Genomic DNA, 13,968 nt, shown 5'->3' on the forward strand with positions numbered 1-13,968 from the left:
TGGAGCAAAGGAGAATGAAGAACACCAAGATCACACCACAACTAAGAGCCCAAGAGACAGAAAGGGCCACATGAACCAGAGACCTACATCATCCTGAGACCAGAAGAACTAGTTGGTGCCTGGCCACGACCGATGACTGCCCTGACAGGGAGCACAACAGAGAACCCCTGAGGGAGGAGGAGATCAGTGGGATGCAGACCCCAAATTCTCATAAAAAGACCATACTTAATGGTCTGACTGAGACTAGAGGAATCCTGGTGGTCATGGTCCCCAAACCTTCTGTTGGCACAGGACAGGAACCATCCCCGAAGACAACTCATCAGACATGAAAGGGACTGGACAGTGGGTAGGAGAGAGATGCTGATGAAGAGTGAGCTAATTATATCAGGTGGACACTTGAGACTGTGTTGGCATCTCCTGTCTGGAGGGGGGATGGGAGGATAGAGAGAGTTGGAAGCTGGCAAAATTGTCACGAAAGGAGAGACTGGAAGGGCTGACTCATTAGGGGGAGAGCAAGTGGGAGTACGGAGTAAATGTATATAAACTTATATGTGACAATCTGACTTGATTTGTAAACGTTCACTTGAAGCTCAATAAAAGTTAATAAAAAAAAATAAAAAAGCTGGCAGTCCTGTGTCCTGACTCCTGCATCTCGGTGGAATCGGAGCACAGACCTGTGTTTGGTATCTCTCTCCTCACTGTAGTGTCCTCCCTCCCTCCTACGTTCCCTTCAAGGCAATGGTGGTTCAGTGGTGGAATTCTCTTCCATGCAGGAGACCTGGGTTCAATTCCCAGCCAATGTACCTCATGTACAGTCACCACCTATGTATCAGCAGAGGCTTGTGTGTTGCTATGATGCTGAACAGTTTTCAGCAAAGTTTCCAGATCAAGACGGACTAGAAAGAAAGGCCTGGTGATCTAGTTTCAAAAATCAACCAATGGAAACCCTATGAATCACAATGGTCTAAACCTGCTTTACATGGGGTCCCCATGAGTTGGAACTGACTTGATGGCAGCTAACAACAATAACCACCTTCACTTCCCTTACTCCGTTCTTCTCCCTTAAAATTTCCTCTTGAATAAGTTATCTTTGGCATGTTTTAACATTGTCCAGTGTGAGTTTTTCTTTTATAGTTCCAAACTGTCTTCAAGATGAGGTCCAGCTGAAGCAACACTTGCATTAGCAACTCACTACAGGCTATTTTTCAGAAAGAGAAATATTCCCTTTCACTGGCACCACCTGACCAGGTGACCTTTCCAGTGAGAGAGAGCCCAGGAATTCCAGAGGGATCAAAGAGAAAATAAACAGTCTCCCTTCACTCCAAGGCATAATATATAATTTTAACATGTTCACCCAATAACAATAGGAGCCACAATACACACAATGTAACTTACTGTTGGAGTCCCTGGGCTGTGCAAATGGTGAAGTGCTTGGCCACTAACCAAAAGGTTGGAGATTCGAATCCACCCAGAGGCACCTCAAAAGAAATGCTAGACATCTTCTTCCAAAAAGTCAGCCACTGAAAATCCTACGGAGCACAGTTCTACTCTGGCACACGTTGGGTCACCATGAGTAGGAATCAACTAGACAGCAACTAGAACCAGTGACAGAGTCTTCCTCTTCACCATAACTTCTGCCATCATTCTGGACTACTTTCAGGTTCGCATGTATAAGCTTTGACCTCATCTCCGGAGACCCTCGCTCCCATTCCGCCTCAGCTACCCCTTTCAATACTCATACCGTGAACTTAGAGTATCCAGAAACTGAAGTATCACCAGAATCAATAATTCCAAAGCTCAAGCTTCCAAAGACAGCCCCTGTCCTATCTTCCTAACTAGTTCAAACGTTCTAATTGTTATAGTTCTTCAACCTCATCAAAGCCTCCTCCTGCCTCCACATGCTTCTTTCTCCTGTTCAGATACCACGGTCCATAAGCAGAATCATGTTTTTCCCTCCAAATTCCCTAAATCCTTTTGTCCTTCTGATCTGTTCCACTGACCTATCAATATCCTACCCATGAGGGAGCCCACAGGCCACTTCCACTGTGATTAAATAGAAGCAGCAGAGGTGACTGAAGGAAGTGATCTCACTGCATATTTATGATCAAAACTATCAACTAAGCCCTCAGCACTGTTGGGCATTTTCTCATGTTTCTCTAGACAACATTCTCGCCCCACTCCACAACAATTATGTTTTACATTTTTTACTTTCTTTAAATGCATCCTTTAACTTCCTCACTCTAAGGTGATGTTGTTGCATTCTTCACAGGGAGAACAGAGCCTATCGCTAGGGAACTGCGTCAATTCCCTGTCACAGAATCCACACCTTCTCTGAGATGCAAGACGCAGCGTAGGGTCCTTGTATTGAGAGCTGGAGCATCAGATCATTGAGTTCAAATAGCTGTTGGCAAACTATTTCACCTCTCTGTGCCTAGGGTTCCTCACCTATGAAGAGATAATGACAGTACCTGCTTCAGAGTAGTGAGTGTTATAGGAGATAATCCAGGTGAAGCACATGTGCCTGGAACATAATAGGTACTCAGTAATGTTAGCTTTAAGGAGCCCTGGTATCACAATGGTTAAGTCTTTGGCTAATGGAAAGGTCGGCAGTTCAAACCCACCAGTAGCTCTGTGGGAGAAAGACCTGGCAATCCACTCCATAAAGACTACAGCCTAAGAAACCCTATGGGGTAGTTCCACTCTGTCAAATAGGGTTGCTATGAGTCAGAATTGGCTCAAAGGCACACAACAATGTTAGCTTTGATAATTACCATTGTTATTATGAATCATGGCTCTGTCTTCTCCCATCCTCTTTCCTTTACATTCTATTAAAATGGAGGCTGTATCTTTCCTGTTTTTAAAAGCCAGTCTCCCCACAAGTACTCGGATTCCATCTCTTTCCCTATCCTCTGGGACCAGGCACCGTCAGCATCTCCCTTGCATCAGGCATCTTTCCTGTCCCTACTGGATCCTGCCTACCGGGATTCAAATATGCTCAGTTGTGTGCTGCTAAACTTTAACAACCAGGTCTTGATGGCGGTAGTAGGAGATTTTTTTGTGCTTGCCAGTTTCTGTGGTGTAAATACCCCCAGTATGGCCAATTTTAAGCTGCCAACTGTTCAATCTGCTTCCAAACTCACTAAAAAGTTAACAATTGGCTCTAGCACATCATTGATAGATGCTTTACTTTTTCCTGCCTTTAAAGAAATAAACAAAACACACACACCAACACCAACAAAAACAAAACAAAAAACCTTCCAGGATTCCAACTCCCTACCCTACACATATACACAACAAATATGGCCCTATGTCTTCACACTCCCTCACAGATAGGCTCCTGGAAGGAGCTTTCTCCATCAGCGGTATCTACTTCCCAATCTCTCATTTACCCTTCACACGTTCCACTCTACCTTCCATCTCCATCCCTCTATGGAAACTGCTCTTGCTTAAAGTCTCCAATGTCTTCCAGGACACACTTCAGTTCTCCTCTAACCTGACTCTTTGTGGCATTTGCCAATGCCTCCACCATCTTCTGGTTCTACCCTTCACTCCCTTTAGTCCTGGCCACTCCGTTGCATGTTCCTTCTCCTCTTCCTCCTCTACAAAACCCTTAATGAAGGAGTTCCATGGGTCTGCATCCCACTCTTCTTGCTCCGACTTCTCTTGAGACCACCTTAACCCACCCGATGATTTTAACAACTCATGTGGCAATGACTCCCAACTTCTTTTCTCTAGCATAGACTTTTCTTCTGTATTCTCAGATTTCAATATATTTACTTTGGAAGTGAAAATGCTCCCATCCCAGGAGATTGGAGGACAAAAACAAGTATAAGAAAGTTGCCTTCCTTGAACAACTTCCAAGCTATCTGGGAAGATGAGACTTCAACCATTATTCAACCATGAAGAAAGAGCGAAGCACAGAAACCTGCAGTTACCATGGGGTCTGGGAGGTCTGTGCCCTTAATGCAAGCATGCATGCACGGGTATATGGCCCAACTCCTCTGAATCTATTATTTAGCACTTTGAGAGCAATGTCGAAAATGAGGCAAAACGGAATCTCGCTCGACAGGGAGTGACTCTCCAGGTTCAAATGCAAGGCCTTCTGTATGTGTGGCCACTGGCTGCAGTTGGTGGCTGTCCCTCAGCACCCAGCACCCAGGCCTTCTGGGGTTGTTCCCTGAAGAGGCTATCGTGGCTTCGCTTCAGTGGGCCTTAGTGCCTCACAGAGACACTGACACTGAGAAAATTGGGTCCAACAGTTCACATCAATTATAAAAAAAAAATATAGGATATAAAAAAAATTATTTTTAAAAATACAGAAACCAGAGGGTAATATGTTTATAATTTGCTGTTACTTGGAAATTCACTTGCATTATTCCATTAAGAAAAATAAGTAGGTTACAATAAACTGCAAGAAGATTTTTGACTGATTGCAGCACAGAGATGCCAACAAAAAGGAATTGGGCATAAATTCTCTGGCCAATTTTAGGGGCAGAAACAAGTTCGTACAAGCTGCATATGTGAGACAAACTTTGTCAGGACTTAAAGAAGACCCCATAAAAATCAGGAACCATGTATTCTATGGAAATGCAGCCATTTATATTTAGGCAAATCTCTTAAATTCATGATTACTGAGGGGCAGCAGTCAGCCCAAACATTTATCTGCAGATACGATGTTCTAGAAGTAAACATTATGATCAAAGAGTGCTAAGATGCCCCACTGATTGAAAAGAAAGCGGAACATGAAAAAACAACATGAAATAATCATCCAGTTCATTCTACATGTGGTGTAAGGCCTAAATTTAAGGCCCAGTATTCTGTGCTACCTTAACATCTTGTGAAATCAGGAGGGCCTTGAATGACCTGGCTGCAAGCTCTCCTCCCTACTCTGCTCCCACAGATAAGGTACCCTAACCAAACAGCCCTCCTTATCAAGGCGACCCAGTTCAGTTCCTGCCTATCCCTGAGTAGTGAGTTTCAGTTCCTTGCCAGCCTGTGGAAGTACTTAAACAAGCCAATCATGTTCGCCCATGGGAACTGGAGGACACCCTACCCTCTTGTTACTACAAAGCCTGCCTCCCACATCACCAAGTTGTTCACTTTGTTCTTGACCACAATTCCCATACGGTCTTGTGTGGCATGTAGTATCCTCCTCCTTCAGGCTGTGATGTATGTTACTAATAAACTGCTGTCCATCTCATCTGTCCAGTGTTGGGTGCTATGCTCAACTGCCAAACCCTAGAGAGGAAATCTCTCCTTCACCAATGGGATGAATCCAAAAGAGGCAAACCCACTGCTGTCCAGTCAATTCCAACTCATAGCTACCCTGTAGAACAGAGTAGAACTGCCCTACAGAGCTTCTAAGGAGCGCCTGGTGGATTTGAACTGTACACCTTTTGGTTAGCAGCCATAGCTCTTAACCACTACAGCACCAGGGTTTCCATGGGATGAATATGAGATGATTAAAATGGCACACATATGTGTTGAGCATCTACTGCTTTTCAGACATTCTACTGTATGCTGGGGTACAGTGATGAAGATGTCTAGACATATATTCATCAAAAAAACTGTACAAAAATACAAAGTGTATCAACAATGGCTATTGGGGTGATATTTATCTTTTTTATATTTTCAAGTTTTTCTATAATGAATAGATTATCTGTTTCACCATCAGAAAAAAATTAAGTCAAGAGTCTTTTCATTTTAAGGAGATGAAAAACTTCTGGAAATGGGTCATGGTGATAGTAGAAGAATATGGTGAATGTAATTAATGAATGCCACCGAACCATACACTTAAAAATAGTTAAAATGGCAAACTTTTTGTTACATATTTTACAAGAAAATTAAAAAAAAAAAAAAGAAAAGAAAAAGCCGAGTCTTAAGACAAAAAATCAAAAAGGGAGATAATGTCAGAAATGGCTTCAAACTATTAAAACATGACGACATTCTTGCACGAACTCCTTTTTCTCTCAGCTATCTCTATTAACTTTGGAATCACAAAATTAACAAACCAGAAATTGAAGCTGTTAGCCTGGAACAGCTTGAAAATTCTCATAAAACTTAAAAAAAAAAAAGGCAGAATTATTTTCCTTTGTTATTAACCTTGTGAAGGTTAAAAAGTTGTCTGGAAATGCTGGCTCTGTGGGTGATGAATGTGTTCTTGTAGGCTGTCCCTGGACTGAATTCACTCACAAATCTCAGAAGGATAAGTCTGAAATATGGACTCTAGGCAGGTTATTCTTACCCATAAATAAAACAGTTCTAACCTCTGCCTGATGCTGAGAGAGCCCCAAATTTAGTATTCTGGAGGTAGCCAGAACATTTGCATTAGAACATTAGAAACAAGATCCTGAGCTAAGAGAACAGAGAAGGCCAACAGGTAATACAGGCCACGGTTTCCCTTGGCCTATGCCCACTGCACTGGAGAGGAAATGAATGGGAGTTTTCTACTTCACCTTGGCACATGTGAAAGCTTACATGCTTCCTCCCATTCCCAGGCCTGCCCTAAACTGAGGCTGTGACTGACATGAGATGGGCTGTGGAGTAGTGCACTTACCAGCTGTCTATCCCACTTTCTCCCTCTCTGGAATGTATGTTAGCAAGTAAGAGTGACGTTGTAAAACAGGCATTCTTGAACTTGCTCTAGGAAATCACTAGCAGGCCTTGGTACTTTCCCTATTATTAGTACTACATAATGTGTAATCCACTAAGGTGTGATAAAGCCACAGCTGAGTGCCAGCATAGATGCCACTTGTTATCAACATTAATCCCTGAACATTTCCACCCCTTCACATTGTAGTTGAGAATGCCTATGTGCCCCAGTCCATTAAGACAAATGAAATTCAACATTTGTTTGAGTAAAACATAAACAAGAAAATCAACCTTATGAAATAATAAAATAGTTAAAATACAGGTAACTCAGAAATCAGCTCAATACACAATACTTCAAACTTACAGGACTGATGGAGTAGGACAGTATATTTGGTACATTATCTGATGTGATGAATCTAAGGAATGTTCTGGCTGGTTTACAAAAGGGTAGGTGGTGGTGCTTATTAAAGAACGGATATCTTGAGGAGTCCCTAGAGAAATTTCCTTTAGGATGTCTGGACCCCTTAAGCAAATATTACATAGTAATGAGACTACCCCTTAGGTCATCAGATGATCCCCAAATTACTTGAAGCCTGTAGACTTTAAATGTAAATATGTGGCTGATGAAAATTAATTATAAAATAGCGGTTTGAAATTAAGTAACCACCTTGCATTTGCAATATGATAGTGTTATTAATTACCTCATTTTAAAAGGACTGCTCACTTGTCCCCAACGCTTGTGCTCTCCAGACAAGAGTCAGAACCATGCCCTGACAGTCCTCTGCCAGGCAGCCCAAGACCACAGCTGAAGCTCTTTGGGAGCCTCCACATTGTAGGAACAACTCCACTCCCATTCTGTACTGCATCGAACAGTGAGAATCTGTTACATATCATTCCCTTTTTGTCTGTGGTGGCTTGCATGTTGCTCTGATCCTGGAAGCTATGCCACTAGTATTCCAAGCACCAGCAGGGTCACCCATGGTGGAAAGGTTTCAGTAAAGATTCCAGAGTGTACAGACTAGGATAAAAGGCCTGGTGATCCCTTTGAAAAATTAGACAATGCGAGCCTTATGGATCACAATGGAACACTCTCTGACTCACTTTCTTTGGAAACACATCATCAGGAGGGATCAATCACTGGAGGAAGACATAACGTCTGGTGAAGCAGAAGACCAGCGAGGGTGAGAGAGACCTTCAGAGAGATTGATTGGCACAATTGCTGCAATGATAGACTCCAACATGCCGTTGATCCTGGGGATGATGCAGGACCAGGCAACGCTTCTCTGTGTTGTACGTAAGGTTGCCATGAATCAGGAATTGAGTCAAAGGCAGCTACGTATCTATCTATCTACCTTGGGCAGAGATTTTCTCCCTTTCTTTACCACTGGGTCTAACTAGGTAGGGCAGGAAATCATATAAAACCTACTTTACCAATACCTTGCAAGTCTGTTTGTTGTGGAAAGACCAGCCTGTTAAGAGGAAAAAAAAAGAAAGAAAGAAAACCCTGTTTCTAGACCAAGACCACTGGAATTAGAAAGCTAATCCTCAATCAAACGGGTATAAAACCAAATACTACCCCATTACTTTCTAGCCCCTTCATCTATGAGATACGATGAAAACTCAGAACAATAGCAACTAAAAGCAAAAAAGTTCTAGTAGCTGCAGCATGAAATGAAGAAATCCCTTGGAAGAAACCAAACTAAACCTGTTGCTGTCGAGTTGATTCTGACTCATTGTGACTTCACAGGACAGAGTTGAACTGTCCCCATAGGGTTTCCAAGGAACTGCTGGTGGCTTCAAACTGCTGATCTTTTGTTTAGCAGCTGTAGCTTGCCATAGCTCTTAACCACTGCGCCACCATGGCTCCCTTAGAATAGACATTCATAAATTGTACCTAAGTGTGGCAAAGAAAAGTGAACTGCTAACAGGTGTTCAAATTTCAAATGCCTCATAACTCATAACATTTCCCCAAATTTTAATTTATCTCATAACAAGTATTTTCAGCTCAATCTTTGCTACCATCTTTTCAAATAAGACTCATCTTCAATTTTATCCTAAAAGTTAATGAGACAATGGGTCTCAGACTTATTAAACAACTTTGTTAGAATGTTCCTACTCTATTAAAAAATTAGGAATTGGAAGAATTTTGAAATCTATATTCTACTCTATTTTGTTCCACTTCACCAGCATAAATTGGAAATTTTCTTATGTGAAGTTACTCTGATCTCACCCTTTTTAACTTTGAGAACATTGAGTTAATTTGAGTGCTCACTCTGCATATTTATACCTAACTCCTAGATTGGCTTGAAAATGTAAATTTTATCAGTTGTCAGAGGCAACTCAACATGGGATGGTGAGATGGGAAAAAAATCAAATCATATTCAGATGAAACTTAAGCTGGTTCCCATCTGGCTAAACCTTAAGATTAAAATAAATGCAATTTCCTTTTCTTCACCTCATCCGGTTAGACACGGGAGATATTTCTCTAGGGGGTGAGGAGATAGCAATCGAGGGAGGTTAAAAAAGAGGCAACTGCAAATGCATCATTTTAAATACTCATTACAGAGCCTTCATGGCACCACTTGGAGCAGAAGAGGGCATGGCGCTCAAGTCACTTTGCTCTGCAGTGCTTCAAAAGCCTTCAGACTTCTTGTGGGAGTGTGATCAACAGACAAAGAGGATGTGGTAGGCTGAGAAAAACTAATACGAAGATGCAATCTTTTTTTATTCTTTATTTCTTTTTCAACTGTAGTAGTGGGCCGAGGCCTACATGGGCACTTATGTATCAACTCGGTCAATTCACTAAAAAAACCACCTCTTTCTGACTTCTGCTGAAATCTATGAACTCTGTGTGTGTGTGTATTATATTAAGAGCTTGTGCTTAAGTATCAAACTTGGGATCATAGCTATAAATTAGGAACAACAGGAAAAAAAAAATACCAGTTGCTGTTGAGTCAATTCCAACTTGTGGTGACCATGTGTTGCAGTGTATAATTATGCCCCATAGGGTTTTCACGTCTGTGACCTTCTGGAAGGTCCCTGCGCGGCAAAAGCAGTTCGAACCCACCAAGTGGTGCCATGGAAGAAACCCCTTGCGATCTCTCTGTAAAGATTACAGCCAAGAAAACAAACACTATGGAGAAGTTCTACTCTGTAACACACGCGGCTGCCATGAGTTGTGGGCTAACTCAATGTCAGCTAACAACAAAAACAACTTATTTTGGCAAGAATATGATAGTAGAAGCTCAGTTAGCCAGTTGGAACCAACTTGATGGCAATGGATTTGGTTTTAGTTTTTTGACCTTTCAGAAGTGCTTAACTGTCTGTGCCACTCAGGGACTTCTAAATTAGAAACATAGTTAGTAAATCAGCTGGCTTACTCTCATGCTGTTATCTACAACCACTTATTTATTTCCTTGAGGCTCTTTTATTTGGTTCCAGGCATTAACGACTTCTAGTTAAAGATGATGTCATGAATTTCGGAAGGACAGGCACCACCTTTGCTCTGTTGCAGAGAAGGGGTTATGGTCTCCCCTGTGGAGCTACCATACCTGGATTAAGCAAAGTGTGGTAATCCAGCTGCAGGGAACATTTATTATCTATTTTCTCTACTGTAGCATTCTTTTATAATATATGATTCAGAAGGTGGACAAACTCTCACAAAGGAAGAGCTGTGTGATCCTACAAGCTGAATAGATAAGATTACCACAGGTTTACGGATACCAGCTTTGATTTAAAGTTACCACTTTTCCCCTATGATCCTCCTTTGGTGGAGAACTGCTGGTCAAGAGGGGCAAACAAATATCAAAAGGAAACTTTTGAGGAGATGAAAAGAGTTTATATCTTGATTGGGATGGTGGTTACACAACTGTACACAAAATGGAAGAACTGTATACTTTAAAGGGGTAAATTTTACTGTATTAAATTATTCCTCAATGGATCTGAAATATTGAGTGAAAAAAGTCAGACACAAAGACTACATACCGTATGATTCCATTTACATGGACTGTAGATGGAAGAGAATGAACCGTTCATCCCCACCCTCACGTATATACTCCTTCCCTTTCCTCAACCCCAGAAACATGGGATTCTGAACTTCAAGGCAGTATGAGTCCACATTTTTTAAAAATACGCATATAAATGCAAACATATGTATATATACAGATAACGTGAGGAAACAAAATATACCACCAGCTAGAAGGAAACACATCCTTACGCCTAGAGCTGTTATCTCAAGGTCATGGAATAATGTTGTTAATTGCCATCCAATCAATTCAGACTCGTGGCAACCCCAGGTGTGCAGAGTAGAAGTGTTCCATAGGGTTTTCAAGGTTATGACCTTTCGAAAGCAGAGTGCCAGGCCTGTCTTCTGAGGTGCCTCTGGGTGGGTCCAAACCACCAAACTTTCGGTTAGTAGACAACTGCTTAACTGTTTGTACCAGCTAGTGATGCCTGGTGGAATAAGTGGCTTTAATTTTCTTCTTTAAACAATGAACATGCGCTTGGTTTTTTTATTTTATTTTTTAATATATCAATTTTATACTCAGAAAAATATGTAAACAGATGCAAATAAAAATATAATTTAATATATATGTTGGTACTGGTTTCATGTGATTTTTTTTTTCTTTTTTCTTTATGGTAGAGTATGGTAGAGAAAAATAAACGGCAATTATCATATGATTATTTAATTAAAAAAAATAAAAATATTGATCCTCTCCAAAACTTATAATAAAGGAAATTCTGGAATAAAATATGTGTTATAATAGATCACTTGTCTAAACAGTAGTATAAATCAAAGGGTTACTGTGGGAAAATAGCTTTATTACTCTTTATTTCTCTTTTATAGAATTCCTCTTTGCTGTTATGTACCCATAAATAGTCTTTATTCACATGGTTGTTGGTTAACAACAGGAAGCATAAAGACACAAATGTTAGAATCTATATTAACAAGAAGCATAAACAGAATTCCACAATTCACTTTTAGATTATCTTCGACAAATCAGTAAAGTCCCAGTGCCTAGTACAAGGTCTGGGACATAGTAGATGCTCAGTAACCATTTGCCTAAAATTCTACAAGTTGGGTTCTCAGGAGGGAGATGATGAAGACAAGAATCAGGTCTTCTTTTTGATCATATGTGCTTGGAGCATGGTAGGTGCTCAGCTCAAGTGCATTGAGTTCAAGTTTGGAGGGGTCCCCACAGGTTTTGTGGTGGGGCTGAGCAATAACCTGGGCCTTGCAAACGGGGTTGATATTAGACCAAAAGCAGCTGGAGAGAGAAAATGCCAAGGAGCAAAGGCACAAATGAGGCAGTCTGACTTGTTTAGGGAGCTGCAAATGGGCTATATCAACACAAAATGTAAGTTGGTTTTGGTCTTTAGTTTCTCTTGAGATGTATTAAAAAGTAAGGTCAGAAAAGCAGATGGAAGCTAGATTATGGAGCCTTTAAAGGCCTGAAGCAATAGGAAATTTCCCACAGACCTCTGTCTGAGTGGGAGTGAATAACTATTCAAAGATTTTTTTATTAGTTGGGACCTCGGAATTGCTTTCTCATGTCCCGCTTACTCCCATCTGCATTCCCTCGACTGTGCATGGAGTCAGCTCAAGAGGAATGAAGGGCGTTTATCATCTAACCAGCCATTTCTGCTTGGGTTGTAGATGCAAGGATTTTACGTAAACAGTGGGTGATAGCTTTTCATTTGGAAATATTTTAAAAACTGATAAAACATTGAAATAAATCAGAAACTAGTTTTCAGATTAAAGCTTCAAGAAAGTGAGTCTGAAGTCACATTTGGCAGCTAACAAAGGGCTGACACTGTCCTCTTATTTTAGGACATGTTCAGCGGTTCCCTCTTACGTACACATAAGAAACATCACATACATAATTCTCATTTTTCTACTCTATAAAGAAACCCTTCTAAGAGAAGCTAAAACCAAAAACCAAACCCACTGCTGTTGAGTTGATTCGACCTATGGCAAGCCCATGTGTTACACAGTAGAACTGCTCCATGAGGTTTTCTTGGCTATAATCTTCATGGAAGCGGATCATCAGGCCTTCCCTCCATGGTGCCACTCGGTGTGTTGGAACTGCCAACCTTTAGATTAGTAAAACCAAGCAAACTAGGCTTTTTTGGTCAAGTCGATTCTGACTCATAGTGACCCTACAAGACAGAGTAGAACTGTCCCATAGGGTTTCCAAGGAGCTGCAGGTGGATTTGAACTGCCAACCTTTTGGTTAGCAGCTCAGCTCTTAACCACTGTGTTACCAGGGCTCCTTCAGGTTAGTAGTCTAGCACAAACATTTTGCACCACCCAGGGAACATAATGAAGAGCCAGAAGTGGTACCCACGAAGGAGATGAGAACATAAGTCTTGCAGAAGCTCTCTGTGGACAGGATCAGCCCCATCGGTACCAGTGCATGATGGGCAACTCATTCCTTAAGATAAACCCTGACAGAGTCATAGAATGTGTCGTGCATGCACTAACACGAACACAGGCCAAGCTCTATTAAGTAATTTCAAGGTGAATTGTCTTAACAATGGAGACTTTTGTACTTTTTGAACTGTGACCCACAATAAAATAAACACATTTTGTACTGCAACACCATATACACACCCAGATGAATGTAATACATTAGATTTAGTGAAGAATTTGCCTTTGCTACTCATTAGACGCTCTAACATTTATTTTATTCCACTTTTAAAAGCACTATTCAAAATTCACTAGAGTGATTTTCTTACCCTCTGATGAGTCACTATTGGCAATTACTTCATGAGAGTAATCCATTTGACTGCCTCGTTTCCACATATTTTTTTTCCTATTTCTTGAGATGAAATGCCTACAACCACATCTCATGAACTATTCAAAGGTAGAAATCAAATGAATCAAGGTCTTAACTCAAGAGGAATATTAAAAAAAAAAAAAAAAAAGAAACTAAGGTATTATCTTAAGCATAAAAATGACAACCCCACTGCAGAAGATGAAATAAGAAAATGAGCCCAAGGTTCCCGCGTTACCATCTCACCATCCACGATGACCAACGTTCTAAGAGGGAAGAACAATGAGTCAACAGCCAGAGGATTTGTTGTTTGTTTTTACTCATTTCTCATCATCTGAAAGACCAATCCCTAGCCAGCCAAAATAGGTCAGTAAGTGTCATTGCTTACGATTCTGACTTTTCCTCAAGGTTGGAGGCAGCAAAGAAACGTGAGATCTACTTGCACATAAAGAGAACAAAGATCTTTAGTCCAGTTGGTGAGAATCTGGCAAGAGCAGAGCTCATCTGCTGGTGTCTGACCTCCACCTCACTGTCAGCGACACCTGTGAGCCTGGGGCCACCCCACAGACAGCCCATAGCAGGACAGAGGGCAGCCTCTGGC

The 13,968-nt window shown here is 41.2% G+C and overlaps 1 protein-coding gene and 1 long non-coding RNA gene across 6 annotated transcripts in view; both read right to left on the minus strand.

Annotated features, from left to right (window-relative positions):
* The window catches only part of ELMO1 (engulfment and cell motility 1), a 644,335-nt gene that overhangs the window by 253,229 nt on the left and 377,138 nt on the right, over positions 1-13,968 (minus strand). The gene's annotated exons all lie outside the window — the stretch shown is intronic.
* The window catches only part of LOC135232258 (uncharacterized), a 74,851-nt gene that overhangs the window by 39,156 nt on the left and 21,727 nt on the right, over positions 1-13,968 (minus strand). The window contains exon 1 of the long non-coding RNA XR_010322762.1: positions 1-13,968. This exon is cut by the window's left edge and continues 17,885 nt beyond it; it is cut by the window's right edge and continues 21,727 nt beyond it. This is a non-coding gene — a long non-coding RNA (uncharacterized LOC135232258).

This window comes from Loxodonta africana, chromosome 8, assembly GCF_030014295.1.
Source record: "Loxodonta africana isolate mLoxAfr1 chromosome 8, mLoxAfr1.hap2, whole genome shotgun sequence".
NCBI lineage: Eukaryota > Metazoa > Chordata > Mammalia > Proboscidea > Elephantidae > Loxodonta > Loxodonta africana.